This window comes from Dermacentor silvarum, unplaced genomic scaffold, assembly GCF_013339745.2.
Source record: "Dermacentor silvarum isolate Dsil-2018 unplaced genomic scaffold, BIME_Dsil_1.4 Seq483, whole genome shotgun sequence".
Taxonomy (NCBI): domain Eukaryota; kingdom Metazoa; phylum Arthropoda; class Arachnida; order Ixodida; family Ixodidae; genus Dermacentor; species Dermacentor silvarum.
In genome coordinates this window covers 93,155-111,727 of record NW_023606306.1, presented here as the reverse complement: position 1 = coordinate 111,727, position 18,573 = coordinate 93,155, and the positions used below count along the sequence as shown (strand labels likewise).

Sequence of the window (18,573 nt, the reverse complement as noted above, 5' to 3'; positions counted from 1 at the left end):
TGGTTTAGTGGTTCGTAGAGCGTTTTTGACACTAAGGTGCAAGTGATACATGACTGCCTACTACAGCATTGCCATGTTACCTGTCCATGACACTTATTCTCTCTGTTAAATGCTATAAGGTTCTGTTGATCGCTCAGATCCAGCACTAGAAACGGTTTTGATCCATATATATAAATCCTCCAAGTGCGCATTCATAGCCTACTAAAGCGACCTGGAGCGATTTCTTTAACTCATTATATCGCTTCTAATGCAATCAATTAAATCCTTATTTTATTTCTTAGCTATTACTACCAGTCCATAGGTAAGCAACTTCAAGCCACGTCTTCTTGCCTTCACATGTGCCGATAATCCATGAATGCTCCTTACGTGCCTCTTTTACCCTTTGCCACTTCATACCTCGCCTAATATGCATGTCTACGCCTCTGTCTTTCCTTGACGCTGACATCCTATTGCAGCCTTCCCTTACGAAATTGTCAGTAACAGTAGGCTGCTCCAAATCTCGCGGGAAAAAAAGAAAGCTTTATTTATATGCGCCAACTCATGGCGAGGGGACAATTTACCTTCCTTGATCCAAGGTTGCTTTTTTGTGGGTCGCTTTTAGATAATTTGTCGCAGGTCTTGCATGTACGGTAGGTTGGTTGCTTAGACGATGTTTAGTGTGATGCAGTGATATCGTGGTTTATTAAAATTAAGGCCTGGTGGATATATCTGGATCTATATTTCTTAATGAGGGAAATATATGCACTGCTTCACATAATGCCCGTTTAGCTCTGGTGTTGTGGCCATTTACTTTCAAAATTATTCTTCTCTGTTATTGAACTGTTTTCTTTATTTCTTTGGGAGACCACTTGTCTGTGTACACTCTTAAAGAACTTCCATACACAAACCAAGTAATTTCTGAGACGATGCGAATGTATCCGCCAATAATAACGTAAGTATTTCTTTTAATTTCGATTGCTGCTTATAATTACTACTACTCTCCCACCAGTATATCAGGTTTACCCCACCTGTTCTCGATGCGCTAGGCTGCACAGCAATAAACACTACCAGGCCACTGTGCTGAAGTTACCAAAATTTAGGCGGACCTTGCGATGAATCTTCGAATGACCGCCTTTTGAATCGAATGGAAATGACAATATGAATGAAAATGGTGAGAAACCATTTCTGTGTTAGAAAAGCGGCCACATCTGTTAACTAGTGTTTCAATGCGGGCTGGTTGGTATGGAATTATGCAGTATGATTGTAGCGCATATAGACGAGGGCTGAAGAAGGCACACGAAAGACAGACACGACGCTAACTTAGCGTACAATGGAGAGGAGTTCTGGCTTTGTCCTCGTAGTTTCCGTGGCGAATTTTGGTCCAAGTTACAAGCTATGTCGTACGCCATCCGGAAGGCTGAAGTCTTCAGGAACGTGAAGACTTCCGGTCACAGTTTGGCGGGTTTTATATGTATGAGGTCGTAACTAGCGCAGATGAAGTTGCCAAAGATGCTCAGTTATCTGATCGACTGCGTTTCATTTCTTGTTCAACGTGACCTTTCCTACACGTATACTCCGGATCCATGTGGCACCGATGCCTCATCGCCACAGCAGCATGCAGAGCACGTTTAATTAGCTTCTGTTTACGCACGTAAATTCTACCGGAAGATCTCAGGATGCTTTGTGGGATTCATTCCTTCAATTGGACATGGCAGAAGAGTTCTCAAAATTCTACGAGAAGAGTGGCAGCAACATGGTCGACATTACAGAGCTTACCTGAATGCACAATTTTAACACGCCTTCGAGCCATCAGTGTGCAATTTTCAAGTCCGCAAGTATTTGCGCCTAGTCGTTCAGACCGCCAAACAGTGACCGGAAGTCTTCACGTTCCTGAAGGTATAAGCTTTCCGGATGGCGTACGATATGTTTGGAACCTGGATAAAAATTTGCTACGGAAACACCACGGACCAAGCCGGAACTTCTCTCCATTGTACGCCAAGTTAGCGCCTTGTCTGTGGGGTTAGCGCTGTGTCTGCGCCGTGTCTGTGTGTCTTCTTGCGTTCTCGTCAAAATGCTATTCATAATACACCAAGAAGCATCTGTTAAGCCACGATAACCCCGTCTCGAAATCCCTTCACGAACGTCCAAAGCGTCTACACAACGCGAGCCACGAACAACAGCACAACCTCTCTGCCGCCCAGGCTATGAGCAGTCGAGCCTTAGGACAAAGAGATGTGAACAGAACGACAGCTGACGCTTGGCTTGAACTCTCGAGGCTTCATTTACCAACTGAATGACAACGCGCTTCGCCAGTATTAGACAGCTTATCTGCTCCTCACAAAATAACAAATAAGATCAGCAAATCTGTCAATGCTTAGCTGAATGGTGTGTGCTACTGGTGCTATTGCTACTACTAATGGTGGTGCTACTGGTGCGTGCACTCTTCGCGTGCTACTGGACAAGCTGCAGACATTGACAACTTTATGTGCATTGAAACTACTGTATGCCCTTAATCGAGTTCTCGCAAGCCTGCAAAAGTCCAGTCGTTGAGAACCTATACCGGGTGTTTAAAATTAGGCTTTACAGAATTTAAAAAAAAAACGCCCGTGGCAGGTAGCATGATTCTTATCCTTGGGCTGGGATATTCGAAAAGGCGGACATTAGCAGCACGACAAATGGGAACACACATTCAAAATCACAAAATTTAATAATGAACTTCTTAGTTATTTACTTTATGACACATATTGCAATTACGAATTGTAGCCGGTGAGCTTGCAACACGCATCCACTTGAAATAAATTTCCAGGATGACACCAGTTTTGAGATACTATTTCCCAACGTGTGGGATGAAATACATGGGCTTTCCAGTTTTGAGCTTCAATGTATAAAACACCGTTTTGGTATAAAGTAAGTGCCTTTTGACGGCGAGTTTCATGGCGCATGTCTCCAAACTGGTGTCATTCTGGAAATTCATTCTAAGTGGGTACGCCTGACAAGCTCACCGGCTACAATTCGTAAATTGCAATATGTGTCAAAGTATTTAACTAAGAAGTTATTAGGGAATTTTTTTAGTAAGTTGAATATGTGCTTCGATTTCTCCTGCTACTAATGTCCGTCTCATCGATAACCCAGTTCAATGATATGAATTATGCTATTTGCATCAGGCAATTTATAAGAATTCCGTAAAACCTAAAAATGAAACCCTGTATAGTAGGGTCATGGCTAATCGAGAACAGCGATAGTAGACAGTTTAAGCAGAGCGCCGCTTCCGCTCCGCTCGCTCAGATTTCACGCTCCGAGATACTGCAGGGAACTGCGTAGATTTCGCATTTGATAAGCGTGCCTTGCCGAGACGCAAGCGACGCGCAATCAACTCAGCTGCAAAACGACGAAGAGACCAAGTAGACACGCTGTCACGCTCCGCTCAGTCGGCTTTGTAGCGGAGCGAGGGATGCGGTCTTCGTTCCGCTGCCGATGTGAGCGTTGTGCGCAAGCGCAATTGTGTTCCCGCAAAGCGGTTGTGTGGCATTCGCTAGCATATGCCGGTCTGAGCGGAGCGGACAGCAAGCGCTCAGCTAAAACACTCTAGTATTGGCAGGTAGCCAGACGTACTATCACGAGCACTATGAGCGGAAAACACGCGAACACGTGGCAATTAGCCTCGAAACCGAGTTAGAGCGCTACGCGGATGGCGCTCTCGAAAACAGAGGGGAAAGGGGGGTCCTCTTCCGCTAACTGTTGGCACTCACACCACGCCTGCATTTGTCGAAAATGACAGCTCACGGCATTATAATGGCCACCGACAGCCGATAAGACGGTTATGTGTCACAGTGACTTACAGCGAGTCACTGTTTTTCCTATCATGCTTTTTTATTTTTGTTCTTCGGGCAACCGTTTCACGGAACTTTTAGACTTTAGATCGTATTTTAAACCGATTCTTTTATATCAATCGACGCGACGAGTTGTCAGTGGCACCATAAAGACATTCAACAAGAGCAGGAATTCCCATACAGCCCAGCGGCCCATTGACTGTAGCGCACCAAACGGCTGACGTCAGAACCCGAACCACACTTCTGGTTTTGGTTTTGGGCACGCGCGTTTTCAACGATAGCTGGTGCGGGTTAGGCAGGCTGCGCTGATGGGTGCGGTATTTGCTTTTGCTTCTACTGCTCAACCGCGCGCTGTCTTGGTGCGGTATTGTTTGTTCTTGTTCCTTAAAATAAACATGGTTGCCAGCTATGTTTACGAGCCTCCATCGAATCTCTCCTCTGTGCAACGTGCAATTTCATAAAGTAGACACAAGACGCCCCGTGAAATGAGGAAATGTTTATTTGGATCTATGTAAATGCTCGTTGCACGCTTCTTGTGTGTTCATAAAATGTTGTGACACCAGGTAAGCAGCAGGAGTTTCCGTACGAAGCTCAACCGGATGGCATCAGCGGAAAAAAGTAAATTACAAGCATGCGTTATTTGGTATTTTAGACATTATAGGAAAACTGCGCGTAGAGGCGAAACGTGCGAAAGTGGTGAAAGGGCGACATCACGAAGAAAGGCAACTCGCTCTTAGAAACATGGCATAGAGAACACGTGACCATTCCCAAAAATATAATGCATGACATAGGACGAAGACACTGATTTACAAGCAGTCCCCAATTCTGGGCCGTATTTTATACTCCTTAAGATGACAAATACACGGGTGACTGCACGTTTTCGAGACAACTTGGTGTCAGCCGACACGATGATGCGCACGTACACAGAGGTGGCCACAGCACAAGCTCCCAGTCATACCGTGCTAGATGCTCGCAGAATGCCTTCTGCTTGCACTCAAGACAAATACATGGATGCTGAGCCTCTTTTCAGTGGTTCCGAAGAGGGAATTTTCAAATTAAAAGTTTCTGGTTTTTGTGCTCCTCGCCGCCACCTTATGCGCGTTCTGATGGCGCAAGCAAAACTCCCGTATTATCACTCTTGGCAAACGCTCGTCGTATTTCCAACAAGCGTGAGTACTGAAAGAAGGTACATGTTGTGTGTGTGTTGGGGGGGGGGGCATAAAAGACGCACGAACTTGGCCCTGTAAAATTCATGTCAAGGCTGAACTGATAAACCTTAAGCTAACTGTGCTACAGCGGCCTACCTGTTTTTCACTCCGACATGTATTTTGTTAACTGCGTCACAATGTACTGCGCGGCTAGCATGCCCAAAAAGTACCGAAATTAGTTACAATATTGTTGGGGCCCATATAAAGCGTCGCAAACATGTCCCAGGGAAATTCAGTACACACCGAACTGCACCACAGCTGCCGAGGTGTTTTTCGCTGACTGCGTCACAAGACCCTGTGCGGTCCGGTACGCATACCAAAAAAGTACCCCTACAAGTACTGACAAAATTTCAATTAGGTTTAGGTCCATAGAAAGCGTCACAAACATGTTCCAGTAAGATTCAGTAGACGCCTAACCGCACTACAAAGGCGAGCCGTCTTTCGCTAACACGCGGCACAACGCCCGGGGCGGCGAGCATGTCCAAAAACTACTTAAATAAGTTATAATAATGCTGGGCCCATAGAAAGCGCCGCAAACATGTACCAGTAAGATTCAGTACCTGCCAAACTAACACGCGACAACGGCCGAGCTGTTTTTCGCTAACTTCGTCCCAACGCTCGGTACCGTGCCTTAAGCCTAAATTGCTTGAAATGCAGTGCAGACGGTCAAACAAAATTTATCGCCTTGCCGGGGTCAAATAGCGCCGGCGTGCCGTGTCGAAGTGCAGCAGGAACGCAAATATGCGCCTAGAGCCCAAGAGACCGAAACAACATAAAGAAATTCGCTGAAGGTTTGGATACTCCCTAATGCGAAATGTGACTGCAGCTCTACGCGTGTCTTCATTTCGCGTGTGAATATTTTATACTATGGTTATTTAGGTACACGGTTTATATTAGGAAGAGAACGCTGTGAGTAGCGTAGCTGGCCCGGATAATCTGTTTCGTGCGGCACATTGCAAACGGAGCGAAGTGTGGCGCGGCTGCCTCGCTAATCGGGAGATCGCGAGAGGCAACACATGAGTGACGCGTGGACGCCATTCACAGCAGCCGCGATCAAATGTGGCAAGCAACAGAAGAGTGGAAGCGCCTTCAGCATGACACCGCCTTCATCGATTCGCTCTATGGGTGTCGCCTCAGAGAATGGAGACAGCCATTAAAGCCGGCGCTTGCATGACCCGTTATTAGGCTACCCAATACAACATAGAGTTAGTATACTGACTCTATATGTATATAGAGGAAAAGCTGGGCGAAAAAATGGGAACCCCATAGGCGGAACCATGTTGCTGCAACTATTTTTGTAACACTAAAAATATTCAAAATATGCAAAAGCAAGCACTTGCACGTATCACGTAGGCACGGCCAACGTTAGAAGTAATTTCCGTATATTTTTCAGAAAGATCGGATGGCTATTTAGAAAATTTTGATGTAAAACTTACGGTGTCCGAAAGGCAGAGTTTGCAGGCGCCTTAACTAGATGACGCTACCATACCGACGGAGCCTTGGGAGAGCGTTGATTGCGCACCTCGTCTGAATCGCATCTTGTCGTCTGCCCCTCCGCGCCTGCACAGAGTATCAACATGGCGGCGGCCTTGTGGTTCCCGATTTCAATACATGGGCGATATGGGGAATTTTCCTTTAGACAAGGTTATTTTACCTCTATGCAGTACAAATAAGAAAAACGAATGTACGCTGGGGCAATGTTGCAGCCCTATTTTATGTGCTTATATATATATATATCTATATATATATATATCTTTTTAATTTGGCAAGCGCCTATAAATTTGTTTTCGACTTAAGCTCACGGGCAATTTTTTCTCCTTCACAAGGTTTACAATACAGCAGATTCGGAGTAAAATGACTGCCTAGTGGGACTAGTCAGATAATACGCACGCACTATTTTGAGTCGCTCATCTTGCACTCGTGCAAGGAATGATGGAGCGGCCGAGTTACGTACACTGCGGCTCACTGTGTTCCCCCCAAATCACGGTGTAATATGGTAATTAGTTGAACAGAAACAGGTTCATAGAATATGACAGTTTGGCAGAAAGGTGTAGTTACGTTGTTGCGTATACATGAAAGCATGTCAACAAGAAAAACTGCACTGGGCGTTAAAGTGACTCCATAAATTTGAAAATACATGTTTCTCGGGAAAATGTAGGTGTAATATAGTGATTAGGGGGACCCAAACGGGTTCATTGAGTATGACATTTGGACAGTAAAATGTGGCAACACTGTTGCTTATATCTGAACGTCTGTCAACAATAAAAACTGGATAGCGCGTTAAAGTGCGAGAATAAAATTTGAGAATACATGTTCTTTGGTAAGATCTAGGCATAGTATAATTTGTTGATAGAACTGAGTTCATAGAGTACGACACTTATCCAGAAAAGTGTAGCAACGGTGTTGCCTGCAGCTCTAAGCCAGACAACAATTAAAAGTGGATGGTGCGTTAACGTGTCAAAACGAAAGGTGAAAATACATGTTCCTCGGCATAATGCGTGGGAGTTGTAGTAATTAGGTGGACCAAAACAAGTTCATAGAATATAACATTTCAAAAGAAAGTGTATCAATGCTGTTGCATATATCTGAAAGTCAGTCAACCTGATTCTCAGTTATATGCAACATATATCTGAAACATATAGCTGTATGTTTCATATAGCTGCATGAAACATATATCTTTATGAAAGGAGCTATATTGTTAAAATGTGAAAACGAAATTTGAAAATATGTTCCTTGGCGAAATCTAGTGTAGCACAGTAATTCCGTGGAATGAAACGGGTTCATATTGTATGACAATGGGGGCATAAACGTTTGGCAACACGGTTGCGCAAAGCTCGAAGTCTGCAACAATTTAAACGGGATGGAGCGTTAAAGTGCCCAAATGAACTCGAAAATGTAGGTTCCTTGCAAAATCAAGGTGTAATATAGCGATTAGGTGGACAGAACGAGTTCATAGAACATAACAGTTCTACAGAAAGTGTGGCAACGCCACTGCATATAGCAAAAGTCAGTCAACAATTAAAAGTAGGTATAAGCCGCGTTTGCATGAATGCGACAGTAGCGCATCGCATTTCTCAGCGCATTTGGGAAAGGCGATGCGATGCCTTTTACATGTAGTGCATTAACTCTCCCGAGAACGTAGCGCCACAGAGTGAGTCGACTCCCGCCCGTAAATCTGCAATCGCCTCGCGCATTAATACGATGCGCCTTCCTAGCGCATTACCACTGTTTACATGAATGCGGTGAGCTAGAATGTGATGCAATGCGCCACTGTCGCATTCATGTAAACGCGGCTATAGTGTTAAAATTTCAAAACGATATTTGACAATATATGGTCCTCGGCAAAATCTAAGTTTAGCACAGTATTACGTAGAATGAAATGGGTTCATAGGGTATGACAATGGGGCACAAAAGTATGGCAACACTGTTGCTCATAGCTGAAAGTCTGTCAACAATTAAATTGGATGGAGCATTAAAGTAAACGAAATAAATTTGAAATACATGTTCCTCGGGAAAATGTAACTGTAGTATAGTGATTAGGTGGAAAGAAATGGGTTCATTGAGCATGACAGTTGGGCAGAAGAGTGTGGCAACACTGTCTGAAAGTCTGTCGATAATTAAAACTGGATTGTGCGTTAAATTGGCAAAATAAATTTTAAAATATATGTTAATCGCAAAGTCAAGGCAATGTGTAGTAATTAGGTCGGCGGAAATGGGTTCATAGATTAGGACAGTTGGCCAGAAAAGTGTGACAACGGTGTTTTCTAGACGTGAGAGCTAGCGGACAATTAAAAGCGGTCGGTGCATTAAAGTGCCAAAACGAAAGGTGAAAATATATATTCCTGGCAAAATCAAGTTGTAATATAGTAATTATGTTGACAGAAAGGGTTCACAGTATATGACAGTTCAGTATAAATTGTAGTAGCGTCGTGGCGTGTAGCTGAAAGTCTGTTATCAATTAAAAGTGTATTGAGTGTTGAAGTGTCAACACGAAAGTTTAAAATATGGTCCTCGTAAATATAAGTGTAATGGTAAGTAGTAGAAAGAACGTGTTCATAGAATATCGCAGTTTGGCAGAAACGTGTGGTAACGCTGTTACATATAGCTAAAAGTCTGCTAGCAATTAAAAATGAATGGAGCTTTGAAGTGATAAATGAAACTTGGAAACGTATGTTCTCGCAAAATGAAGATGTAATATGGTAATTAGGTGGATAGAAACGTGTTCATAAAATATATACGGATCGACAGAAGCGTGTAGCAACGCTATTGCGTATTGCTGTAAGTCTGTCAACAATTAAAAGTGGATAGAGCGTTAAGGCGTCAAAAGGAAAGTTGAAATATATGTTCCTTGGTATAATGCAGGTGTGTAGTAATTACGTGGACAGTAACGGAATCATATAATATGAACTTCACTAGAGAGGTGTGGCAACATTGTTGCGTATAGATGAACGTTTGTAAACAATTAAATCTGGATGGAGAGTTAAGATCACAAAATGAAATTTCAAAATCTATGTTCCTCGCAATATCAATTTGTAATAGTAATTATGTAGACAGAAACGGGTTCATGGAATTTGACTGTTCGGTCACAATTTTTCCAGTATTTTGCTCGTCGCAGCTAACGCTACGTAGAAATTGCGCGACGTTTTGCCGGCTTAATGATCGCTGAAGTTAATCAGGCTTTAACATTTCTTCGCGGGAGTGCAAATGGTATCGTAGTTTTAATATAGCCCATATGACATAGGCATAGGTACCTACGATTGCATAGCACGGCAGTCGTTTACGACGTCCCAATTTCTGTTTGTCTCGCTAACGCTCGTTCACTACCTATGCAGACACCAAGAACTATCATGCCGTAAGCTCGCGTCTAACGGCATGCGTAGAAATCGTGCTGCTGTCGCCGTGCGGTCGTCTTCAACGTGGTCGTCATAGAGCTGCTGGCGTCACATACACATATGATCGCGACCCGGAAATATGACTGCTCAATTTGCACAAACTCGTTGGTTCACCTCGTATAGTTTTCCAGAACCACGAACAATGTTGGATAACCATGTACCAGCAAAATGCTTCTCATAACATTGATTCCCATAGTGCGTGGGATCTGCGCAATTTCCTTGTTTGGGTTTCACAGTCGCTGGGATTTAATTTCGATGTATAGTACAGGCGGCCCTACAGTGACCAATTTTGATTGAAGATGAAACAACAACAACATTACAACTTAACTGAGGTCCTATACCTTGCTTCTTCCTACGCCTTCACTGCAGAGCGTTCCGTGATCCGGTGAAGATTAGGGCACTACTTGGAAGGCGGAGTCCTCATCCGAGCGCCACGCGGCTCGGCGCGGCGATAATGATGCTCAACCATTACTGGATCGGCTACATATTTTCGATAATAACATGTTCCGGGCATATATTCAGGCGTTTTCTAGCACATACGTGCCGTTTTTTCCTAATTAAATGCAATCTGCTGCCTTGGACTTTTTGGCTAATATTCTATACGCCTCTGAGTGTAAGACTCGTCGTTGGTTGTATTATGATGCAAAAACCCTTAAGAAGATACCTATTACTTGCATTATGAGCAATAATTTCATTCATGACTATTAGTAGAGTGTTGAACAGTGAAGATAGTGAAAACATCTTCGATTTAAAGCGCCAATGACGGAACTAACTGCTTCACTGATGCACTTCACACAGAATATTTCCCGCTTTTCATTTTTCCAGGTGCTTGCTGGTTGCAAGGCATTCGTATTGCGTGAAGTTGCATATCGGTCACACCGAACGTTGCGTGAACGACCGCGTAAGGGAATATGCGCAAAACATAAACTAGAAGGAAGATAAGGGCGCACATATGGGGCCTATGATACCGCGTGGGGCAGTGACGCTCGATTTTTGGACGCACCAGTAGAGTCAGGAGTGGTAACGCTTCTTCTAGACTTGCATTGAAGGCCCTCTTTATCATCAACAAGATCAGTGTATAAGCGACCCGTCTATCTCTTACTTGATTCTGAATTCGACTTCTTGCGCAACCGCCTTGAAATACGACACTTGAAATACGAAAAACCTAGGGGTAGGTAGGGTGCGTTCTTTTTTTTATTTCAGCAATATATATATATATATATATATATATATATATTATATTACTTATTATTTGATAACATTACAATATTATATATGTAATGTTATCACGATTATGATTTCTACGCCTACTCTGGGGCTTATACCATCTTTGGCTACCGTATAAGTAGTGGTGTGAAACGCGCTCTCCAGTTTGTACTTGCGAAAGGTGTTCTGCTTTTAATTTCTTGTTTTGGTTTCATTTGTCCATGAGTGTACATGTGCCCTTTCTTATTGTTGTGTATGCGCATGCGTGACAAGAGGATAAATATGTAGAGTCCTTCCCGGCTATCAAACAGGCGCGAGTAGTGCTTATCTGTGTCTCCCTTTCTTTTGCATGTGTTGTATTGCGCTAAGTTACGTGTTCAGCAATGGAAAACGAACTAGCGCACCAATTAATCCTTCTAGCCTTGCTGGTTCTTTTTAATTTGTTTTACTGACCTTTTTAGTGTGCACAAAGCACACTCTTTTATATTAGAGCTTACAATGCGCATTTTGATTTATGTAACTAATACTGTTTCTATACATTTTTACCACAATTTTCTTGCACTTCTTTCCAGACAATCACGGTGTGCAGAGGAAGACCATCGGTGCGGCAAGTACCTCATCAAAAAAGGAACGTCCGTGGTTGTCCCCACATACCATCTCCACCATGATCCAAGACACTGGATGAACCAGAAAAATTTAAGCCAGAGAGGTAAGTGAAGTATGCTATCCGGTAGCTATATATGCTATTGCGGTAGAATATTCTTGGACAGCTATGCGAAGGATATAGCTTTATTGGCAGAATAAATTTGCAAACATTCGCTTACTAAGTAAATTAACAAGCACGGTGTCACGCAAGCACAAGTAAGCATGACACATCTCTCTCGATCACTGCGCATAGTCTCTGTCAAAACGCGCAGCAGCGATCGAATTGGCCTACAAGCTGCTTCGAGCTTCAACGCAAACTAAACGTCGAAAGCACAGCGCATGCGAAGCTACCGGCACTGGACGTACTTTGTCCACTTCACAGATCGCTTTGAAGATGAGGCCCGCGCGGGTGAGCACTTTGTGCACGTCGCAGATCGCTGTCAAGGTCGGCGTCCCCGTGGCCGCGCCGTGAGCAGCAGCCGCCGCCGGAGTACAACGCTCCGGCGGAGTATAACGCTCCCCTCTCCCGCCTCATTCCGTGCCTCGCGCGCGACAGAAGACGGCGCGCTTCCGCCCCGCCTTTTCCCTTCGCGCGCGCGAGATTGATCCGCGATCGTCAGCTGACCCTCGCAAGCTTTCACACATGGTGCGTACGGCGAGAGGCGACGATGTCACCGTGTTTGGACTTTATACGGAACATCACGGCGACGGTGACGGCCCAAATACGCTTGGAGTGTCTGTATTATTGTCACCGCAATAAAACCATCTTGAAGAGCGATTACATTCAATAATTCTATTCAGGTCTCAGAAGGCTATGAGCACTCGACGCTCTGTCCCCATCGCAGATCCCTTTCAAGATAAGGGAGCGCGGCCGCGCGCGGCCACGCCATTAGCAGCTGCTGCGGGAGTAGTAGCAGCCGCCGCCAGAGACAAGAACAAAAGCTGTAGCGGAATTTTCGTTAAGGCATCTTCAAATCAAAGCACTGCAACACTATAAACGCAGGCAGAAACAACCTGAAAAGTTAAGCCACTGTTGCTAATAGGTACAGTTGTAATAGGACAATGTTGTTGTATAGGTACAGCGTCACTATGGATACATGTTTAGAGCGACACTAAAGTCAAATAAAAGTCAAGCTAAAGTGATAGAGCAATGCTCTAGAACGTCCAAGGCGGAAATATAGGGCGCTATAACGTAAAATGATTCCAAACTGTTTTGATTACAAACTCCTGACGTCAAATTTACGTAACCATCGACGCAAGCATCGGGCGATGACCCGCAGCGTTGTCTGAACAACCCAACCAAACACTATCCTCGTTTATAGGAGGTCACATTTGTTCGCTTTCAAAACCAATAACGTTGTCCACACTCAGCGGTTTTCTTATGTAATTGGCTGACAAGAGGCGAGGAGCAAACTCTGATGGAGAGGGTTTCGAAGGGGCAAGCCAGCAGAGTGAAAATAGATAACCGCATGAAGAGGGCGGTGCCGGCTTTTCCGATTGGTCCGCTTCGCCTTACTTAGCTTGCGGTGGCTGGCCGAAAATCGTGGCGGCGTGCAACGGAAGGATATGAATGCCGCTAAAACGGATCCTCAGCAAGGAAGAGTTGGCAAAGCGATGTTGTATGCATGCCGAAAGGGCTCGATAACGTTTTACTGCCACGCAAAAAGGTTTATCATGCGCAACTAAATACATGCTCGCCGGCAGGTGCGAGTAGCGAGGGCTTGAGCGATCGGCGGGCAGCCATCTTCTATTCCTTTCGGAACGGGGCAGTCTGTGGCTATTCAGAAAATTTTTCAGTTTGCTCGGCATATTAATGCATTTTTTCGCGTACACGTCACTTTGACGTGGAAAGTTTTCGCGGTTTTGTGACATGGCGTGACAGACAGGCGAAGTGGGCGTAGCCAGAAAACATTGTACCAATAGCAGAGGGCTAACTGTGAAAAGGCGTCGAATCAGGAATAATTATTTTTCTTTTGCGCTGTTTATTCATGCATAATCAGTGTGTACACGTTATTTCAGATGGGGAGCTATCACTGTTGTCGTGACGTCGCGTGACAGACAGGCCAAGTTGGGAGTGGCCCGAAAACGTTTTGACCAATCGTGGAGGCTGATTGCAGAAATTGGAATCAAATAGTTTGGAATCATTTTACGTTATAGCGCCCATAATCGCGAACAGCGCTTCAGTAATCGAGAAATCGATGGAAATGCAGGACAAGATAAGAGCAGGAAAAGATGACAAGATGACAAGAGCAGACAAGATGCAGGACAAAGCCCAGGGACATTCCGGCACTTACCCGATGACGAAGACACTCCTAAAAAAACATGTCACTAGCACTCAACCACTCGTGTTAAAAAGGTTATTTCGTGGGATTATAAGACGAAAGAAAATGCTACTCGTCTACTTCTATTCTAAATTCTTAGAAAAATACCTTTTGGCCGTTACACCTGATAACGACACAGGTGGTCAAAAGGTTTCGTTTTCGCTCGACTCTGCGCCGCGCGCGCTTTCGAGTTTACGTATTTCCGATATCGCGTAGTGCTGCGCTGGTGTTGCTGGCTCGCTAAACTCGCACTTGAATTTGCTAGCAGCAGAGAATGCCACGTCCATGTATGTCTCGGATGCCTGAACGGTTGGCGCGATGGCACGTCCACACGGTGACCAGCTTCGTCACCCGACGTCACATTTCTGGAGTCCTTACTGCTTTCGCGCTCGGAAGAGCCGGGGTCGAGGTTGCCGTCGTAGTAGGCAACGACGCAGGCAGCGTGAGCCCACGGCAGCATCTGACGCTCATCGGAGCTTCAATCGCTAAAATCGAGCCCAGCATCGCGAGCGAATGTGTCGATGTCAGGGTCGTCAACCAGTTGGTCCATTGCGATGAGCGTCGGCAATCACCGGGCGCGCACTTTACTTTCCGCTTTCGCACTGCCGTCGACTCTGTCTTGGCTGTAGTCTTGGCTCTGTTTCTGGCCGCGCAAAAAAAAAAGCCGTAGCGACGTCTGCGGGTGCCGTTTTACTAGAGTGTACTAGTTTGGGGGAGTGGGTCCAACGCAGACTCCCCGCTGACTCTTTTTTTTTTTTCATTGAAAAGTTCGTGGCGCCACCGTCGTTTTTTCCCGAAGGAGCGGCCCCGCGCGCTGACCGGACACTTGTCGCAACGGAGACCCTATCGCAGCTGCATGGAGCTTTCACAGGCGGATACTCGGTGGCGGCCACACTGATATTATTCCCCACCGATCTATTGTAAGTAAATGGAAAAAGAGCGGCGGAAAGAATACAAACGACTTAACAACGACAGGTGCGCCGAGCAGATAACGGCTACACAGCCCTAGAGCTCGCCTCAGCCAATGAGCGCTGCCGAAACGGCCGGATTCAACATTTATTGGCCGGATATTCAGAATAAGGCGATCGCAGCGCCGCCGCAATTTCAAGGTTTTTTTTGCTTCACCATCGGAGCTTGCCAAGGCGTCCGCTAGACCTACTCCCCCATTCTAGTACACTCTAGTTTTACTCACTGGTGGCACCAACATTACTAGACTAGCTTCAGTTGTAAAACTCTGCGGCTTTGCGCGGAACCGCCACCCACCCGCGCCTTCATGGCGCTGCCGTCGAACCCAGCTTCACTTCCCCACTAGCCGGCTACGCGAACTGGCCGGACGAAACACGCTGTGCAGCGTTGGTGTATTCTGTGGTTGGTTGTTCGGCGGATTTCATGAAGCATGAGGAGTTTTTTTTTTCTAAAAGAGCCAGGTCCACTTTAAGTGGAATTGAGAAAAACATCGTTCTTTCCTACTGATAGAACGGTGGCGCCTGCTGAATTAATTTTTTTCATGGTACAGATATGAGGACCTCATGGGAGCACTAAAAAAAGATGTGACGTCATTACTATACCAGATATTAACCTTTGAAGTTTGGATCTGGCACAAATAGATTCGTCACACAGGAGTTGGCCCATTTTAAAAAAAACGTTTATTGATGCAGGTCTTTGCAACGCAAAAAAGAAAAAAATCATTATGTGAATAATTTTTTTAGAAATATTCTGCATGAAAGTATTATCGACTGTGATTTTCTAGCTGCAATCCATTGTTGCACGCTTGTGACCATACTTTCTTAAATTGTGGTCGCCGCCTGGACTTTCAGGCTTGATTTCACCGTTCTCATGCTTGTGCTTTAGCAATCTTGTGACGGTACTGCGGCTGACTCCTTGCACAGCACAAAACATATCGCGACACACTGGAATCACTTTTTCATCGGGAGGCGTACCTTTATGTCGCTGAGATCCCACCGGGGGGGGGGGGGTGGGGGTGGGGGGTGGGGTGTATCCCTGTTTTCCGGCGCTTCACGGATTCCGAAGAGCAAGACATTTAAATAAAAGCACAGGCTTTTCTTTCGGGAATCCCAGGAATTTCTGCTTGAAACTTCTTGCGGAAGTTGTCGAAACGAGAGCGCACTTCAACGTTTTCTTATTGTGGCCGCAATTGGGCTGTGCTACGTTTCGCGCTTCCCGCTCGTTACGTAGTCTAGGACCACTTCTTCTGGGAACGGACCGGTCCCCAATCTCTTCGTTACCGTCTTCTTCCATTTCAAACGAGCAAACTTGGATAAGAAACACCAAAACGAAGCCACACGTTCAAGCGGGAAGCAGAGTAGTGGCGGCCATTTCGGCTGTTTGGTCACGGGGTGCGCAGGTAGCTCCCCCATTGGTTGAGTGGATTTGGCTCACTTTGATTGAAACATGCCTCGCATTTGGCTCATTTTTGATTCGGGATAGCTCCTTTGAGTACGTGTTTCTATGTGCATTTGGCCCATTTCGTTTTGAACAGTGTCGTAAATGGAAGCCAATTGCAAGTAGTTTTCGTTGCAGCCAAATTTAGTCTAGTTTCGGCTTCGGGATTTGGTCCATTTTGAGAAAATAAAAAACTCCTCGCATGTCATCCGCGAAACTGTAGCCTTCGCCGCGTTTGTTAATGATATTACCAGACGATGCCGACGTGCTGAGTTCCTGACTGCAACAAGCGGCTATCGAACGATGTCGAGAGTTCGGCGCGCCACTTCTTATGTGCTCCCAGCAGTGCGACCCTTCGCTCGGCGTTGAACAGAGCGATTCCTCCTGACGACCGGGAGCTCTCTGCGAAATCCATGGTGTGTGATTTACACTATCATGAGCAGGACATCTTAAAGTTTTTGTGCATATTATCAATGGACAGACGGTTGAGGTGCCACGAGACAAGTGGACACTTGCCGAGGGTGCGGTGCCGAAAGTGTTCCCGAACCTTCCCCTGGGGGACAAAAAAACGCAAACGAAGAGAGATTTTTGGTGACCTGTTCTCGGTCATCTTAGAAGAGCTGTCAGAGATTACGCCTAGTCGTGTTGGGTGCCCCTTGCGCTTTCAGGAACTGAGTGCACGCATCATTAAATTTTTAACAGCGGCGCTGTTTACGCTTTTTGTTTCTCGCGTAGTGTTCTCAAAAACTCGCCTAGCGATGACGTCACTGCGCACAGCTGCACCTCGCATCCCCTTGCGATAGCCAATAATAGCTAATCAATAATCGATTAATAAACAATAAATTCCGGAAAATGCAAGGGATGATTTGGTAGTGCTTAGCCTAGCCCAAATACGTGGCCAATACCTTGTGATAGCCTATCAATAGCTAATCGATAATCAATAAATAATCGATAAATTCCGGAAAATGCTGCGGATGACTTCGTAGCGATTAGCGTAGCCCAAATACGTGGCCGATACCTTGCGATAGCCAATCAATAGGTAATCGATCAATAATCAATAAATTCCGGAAAAGCTTAACCCGTAAAGGGCAGGACCAGCTAGGTGCCGATCAGCTCCGCTGTTTCTTTAGCTTTGCACCACTTGTGCAAGCTACGCTAATGTCCGTTTAGTCACGCGCATGAATACACGCATACCTTGCATAAAAATGGATGCTTAGGTAAGGTTCCTGGAGCAGCGGCGGGGATCCAGCCTTGAAGTAAAGTAGGGATGGTAATATCGATGAACGATTAATCGATTAATCGACTAAAAGTACGCCGCAAAACGATTAATCGTCATCGATGTGTACCTTTAATTTAATCGGTTTAATCGATTAAAGCAGTTCGATTAATCGTTTTCCAGACAGTGACTAAAGTGGCGTGAAAATTTTGAAATCGTACTGTAGAATGCGGAGTACGAGCAACGACCGCGCGGCTGCGAAGACCGAGAGCGACTGTCGACTGTTTTCCCGAGTCATGTCGAGCTGGCCAAGCGCTTCCCCGCTTTACGCGCACGTCACACAGGCTGCCTGGGGCCCGGAGAGAGGCCGCCCCCGTGGGAAGAAATAAACTAGGCGAGAGCATTACGTGAGGCAGCTAGTCTTGGCAAGCGAACTCACCGTCACGCGATTTCCTTCGCTTTTTACTTCGCAGTAGGGTCAACACGTGACCCTGAGTGACAACGTATTGGCCGATAATGTTAGGTTCGCAGCAGTTTCAAATCAGTGCGCACCCGTTCAGCTGCGCTGCTGCCCTGCACCCGGCAGGATTAAACCTACCGCGCGCTCTGATGTGGCCATAACGTGTTGCGCCATTACTTCTTGATGTCAGTCGTGCTGCGATGTTCTCTTCTAATTATTCCTTCCTCCATGCCCACCCTCCTCAGTAAGCGCCATTTTTAACATACAGGGTGTTCATTTTTAAGTTTTACGGAATTTTTAGAAATCGCCTGTGGCAGGTAGCATAATTTTATCATTGATCTGGGTTATTCGATGAGGCGCGAATTCGCACGAGAAATCGAAACATATTCAACTAATTAACGAAAAATCACTGA

At 45.4% G+C, this 18,573-nt stretch overlaps 1 long non-coding RNA gene across 1 annotated transcript in view; it reads left to right on the top strand.

Annotated features, from left to right (window-relative positions):
• Positions 1 to 838: 838 nt before the first annotated feature.
• The window catches only part of LOC125941861 (uncharacterized), a 29,498-nt gene continuing 11,763 nt past the window's right edge, over positions 839 to 18,573 (top strand). The window contains exons 1-2 of the long non-coding RNA XR_007464652.1: positions 839 to 931; positions 11,688 to 11,824. This is a non-coding gene — a long non-coding RNA (uncharacterized LOC125941861). The remainder of the gene's footprint in view (positions 932 to 11,687; positions 11,825 to 18,573) is intronic.